This window comes from Nerophis ophidion, linkage group LG02 (genome assembly GCF_033978795.1).
Source record: "Nerophis ophidion isolate RoL-2023_Sa linkage group LG02, RoL_Noph_v1.0, whole genome shotgun sequence".
NCBI lineage: Eukaryota > Metazoa > Chordata > Actinopteri > Syngnathiformes > Syngnathidae > Nerophis > Nerophis ophidion.
In genome coordinates this window covers 83,591,917-83,596,502 of record NC_084612.1, presented here as the reverse complement: position 1 = coordinate 83,596,502, position 4,586 = coordinate 83,591,917, and positions in this window count along the sequence as shown.

Genomic DNA, 4,586 nt, shown 5'->3' with positions numbered 1-4,586 from the left:
CAAGACAGAATAGGAAGACTATCAAGTTTTACTAAAGCTTCAGGAGACCAGTCCCACAGTCCATTAATAGAGGTCTGAAAATTACGCTTTAAGGCACACAGCTTACTTGAGGACATAAGATACAAGCAAAAAGAGTACGCATTGGAAAATATTATCTGCTTTGAACATGATTATGAATAAAGAAAGAACTCTTAAAAATATATGCATTCTCCACACTAGAAAGGGTGGTCCTAAAGAGGGAGGCAATTTTCTCAAGAAGGAAACAAACACAAGAGAGAGAGTGTGTGTGTGTGTGTGTGTGTGTGTGTGTGTGTGTGTGTGTGTGTGTGTGTGTGTGTATGTGTGTGTGCGTGTGTGTTTAGGCAAGTTACCCTGCTGTGACAAAGTGGTGGGACAAGCAGTGTCACATGGCAGACAAATGGTGGACGGGAGCTCGCCAACACACCTGTCAATCTCAGGGGTGACACGCTGCCTTCACCACACACACACACTCACAAACACACACACACACACAACAAAAAACAGCCTCAAAGCCCCCACCTTTCTGTTTTTTAAGCGCCTGCAGGGCTTTCTTCTCTGCAAGACTCCAACAGAATATTCACCTCACAATGAATGAAACTGAAAGTGTCACATCTTGCATTTAGACTTAGACTTCCTTTTATTGTCATTCAAATTTCAACTTTACAGTACAGATAATTACACAATTTGTGTGCATTAGCTCGTGCTAGTGCAGGATAAAAGAGCAATAAGGTGCAGATATGAATAAATAGATTACTGTACGGATAAATATGTTGCACTTTTGCATATCCATCCACGTTTATGGATGTATGTTATATTGTCTTTGTATTCCAATATACAAAAACAATAAAATCCACGTAAAAGCCGCATCTGACTATAAGCCGCAGATGTATATACGCTTTATGAAATGAGTTATTTACACAGAAATATTTTTCAAACGTTTATTTACATGCCTTAATTGTTTCCAGACGCGGCAGTAAAACGGCCGATCAAACAAAACGAAAGCCATCGTCATGGACCCGCTGGCTGCACAAGCTAGCTCGCCAATCAGCTAAACGGACTCAGAATTTATATATATAAATGTGTGTGAGTATATATATGTATATATATATATATATATATATATATATATATATATATATATATATATATATATTGATCTTACACTTAAAAATGTATTAATTAGAATAACTATGCGGTAAAGTTGTTATATAATGTTTCATTATGTCATTTGAGTCCCATTTCATATATATATATATATATATATATATATATATATATATATATATATATATATATATATATATATATATATGTATATATATAGTGTCATGCCCGGCTCTGCCGGTTAGTGTTTGGGGCACTTTGGTCCTCCGACCCGCAGGTGGAGCTGTCGGTTGCTGCCGGTTAGTGTTTGGGGCACTTTGGTCCTCTGACCCGCAGGTGGAGCTGTCGGTTGCTGCCGGTTAGTGTTTGGGGCACTTTGGTCCTCCGACCCACAGGTGGAGCTGGTCTGTGAAGACGTGCAACATCTCAGAGGGCTGCTGATTGGGCGGCCTATAAAAGGCCTCCCATCAGCATGCTCTCTCTCTCATGCTCTCTCTCTTTCTCTCTCTCGTCCCACAGGCACATTCGTTTGGTGACCGTATGGTCACGGCAACGACGGCCGGGATTAGCACCACACTTGCACCCTTTTGGGACAACACTCATTTACTGATACATTCCTTGGTTAATTCACATTACTGATCACTGATACATGTTGTAAATAAAAGATCTGTTGGCTAAAATGTACAAATCGGTGTGGTCTCCCTTAATGTTACAGCCACTAACAAGCCAGTGGTTGTGACATATGGGGGCTCGTCCGATCTTTGGTAGTAACTTTAGGCTATGGTAATTCCTTCTACTGGCTATGGCAGCGTAGGAAGGTGCGTAGAGCTCTTTGTATTGAGTATTCCTTCTACTGGCTTTTGGAGCGTAGGAAGGTGAGTAGAGCTGAGTTACTAATTGTGTACTGCTGATAGTCAGTTGGGGCCTGTTATCAGTTAGTTAATTGGGGGATCTGCTGATTTGTACTTTTGAGGCTTTGTTTGACCGTGCAAGTGTAGGTAGACACTGAATTGTTTGTTCCAGCCATCTTGGTTGAGTTTCATTGCAGTTTGTAGCATTGCATTCAGCCTCTTAGGAGCTGTCGCCTTTATCCCCATCTAGTACGGGTTCTAGGTTCCTGCTGTCACAGAGCCTGGGCGAGGGCACCGCCTTGGAGAAACGGCTGAATCGGCTTTGTCGGGATGGTACGTCTCCACAGGTATTGGTGAGTAAATGATCCTCGTCCTCGGGCTCTGTGTGAAAATAGATTAGTCTAGTGGGGGGGAAAATGTTTAGGGGGATGCTCCGAGGTTAGTTTGCTGTGTTAACATAACTGTAATGTTTTAGAGACCTGGTTAGATTGGTTGGAGAGAGAGAGCCTAGCGTAATTAGAGCTAGTTTTTGGTTGGGGTGTTTTTTCAGTAGTTTCATTGTTGGTTTGGTACAGTAGCCAGATTGGTACTGACGGCCTGGGTTGAGCAGGATGGAGGCTTTTGTGGAAGCACCATCTGAGAAATTGTTGTTTGCCCTTAATAAGGAACAGTTGTTGCAATTGGCAGAAAAGTATGGCATGGAATTGTCATCAGCCATTAGAACTGGTAAGAAGGGACCCTTGCGTGACTCCATTCACGAGTTTTTGTGTGAGCAGAGCATTTTGCCTTCAGGAAAAGGTGATGACGCTCATGTGAAGGGTATGTCAGAGCCTATGCAGTCAGAGAGGGTAGGCATACTGACTTTTGAGCAACAAAGAGAGATGAAGGCACTTGAATTTGAGTGGGCGCAACAGGCTAAGGAGAAAGAACGTCTTTTTGAACTGGAAAAAATCAAATTAGAACGAGAATTGCAACAGAAAGCAGATATGGAGAGACTCAAATTTGAAAAAGAAATGGATTTGAAAAAAGGTGAAATGGACCTTACAGTACAGCTTGAGAAAATTAAAATTGAACAGGATCGTTTGAAACTAATGTCAGAAGGTAAGATTAGTGGAAATCTGTCCGGGTCAAGTATGGATAGCATGGTAAGGTATGTTCCAAAGTTTGACGAACGTGATCCAGACGTGTTTTTCTCACTGTTTGAACAGATGGCCTCTGACAAAAAGTGGAGTGAAGAGGATAGAACGGTGCTTTTGCAAACTGTACTAGTAGGACGCGCACGGGAGGCATACTTGGCATTAACACCTGTTGATAGGCACAAGTATGCTGAGGTGAAAAAAGCGGTCTTGAAATGTTATGAACTGAATCCAGAAGCTTACAGACAACGTTTCAGAAACTGGCGTAAACGTGATAATCAGACCCATGCTGAAGTGGCAAGAGAGTTGAGTACTTATTTTAACCGGTGGCTCACTTCAGAGTCTGTCTCAACTTACGAAAATTTGCGTGATTTGTTGATTTTGGAGCAGTTTAAGAACATTGTACCAGATCGAATTGCAACCTACATTAATGAGCAAAAGGCAAAGTCAGTGGAGGAGGCAGCCTCGCTTGCTGATACCTTTGTGTTGACTCATAAACGTAAGCCTTACAGCAGTCCTCCACGGTATAATAGCCACCAACGTTATGATCCTGCTCGTTCTCCTCCACAACGTTCTCCTCCTCGTTATCGTCGTAGTTCAAATCGATCCAATTATGGCAATTCCAGTAATGTTCCTATATTTGATAATGGAAGTAGCAAATCTCGCCCAAGCCCGACGGATAAATGTCATTACTGTTTGCAGGAGGGACATTGGAAAAAGGACTGCCCGCTGTTGAAAGGCCGTAAATCTAATGCCAAGGCAGCTGGGTGTGTTTCTGTTGTGCATCCAGTTGATTTTGGCGTCTCTGATCTAACACCGTTACCTCGTTTGGAAGTTCATTGTGAGCAATTGATTGAAGATGGTGCATCTGTGTCAGACGAGCAGACGAAATCAGTAGAGTCAGCTGCGTCTGATTTCGCTCCATTCATTAGTGATGGCTGGGTGTCATTGGTTGGAGAGACACAAAAAGTTCCAGTTAAAATCTTAAGAGACACTGAGGCATCTGAGAGTTTCATTTCTGGAGCAGTTTTGCCATTTTCCACAGCATCTGACACTGGGAAATGTGTTTTGATTAGAGGAATAGGCATGCAGTCATTTTCTGTACCGTTGCACAAAATTCACTTGTGTTCAGGATTTGTGAATGGGGAGGTGACTATTGCTGTGAGACCGTCTCTGCCTATGCAGGATATCCATGTAATTCTGGGGAACAATTTGGGTGGGTGTTTAGTTTCTTCACCTCCAGTTGTTACACCTGTACCGCTATCTGTAGAGGAGCCAGACGCGTGTTGTCAAGAATTCCCAGAAGTGTTTACTGCTTGTGCTGTGACTAGGGCAATGTCTCGCACGCAGGCGCAATCATCGGATGTGTCCAAATCTGGGCCTTTTTTTGTTCCTGAGCTGCCCGAACCTCTGTCATGTCAAGATTTAATTGAGGCACAAAAGAATGATCAGAGCTTTGAGAAATATTTTGCCT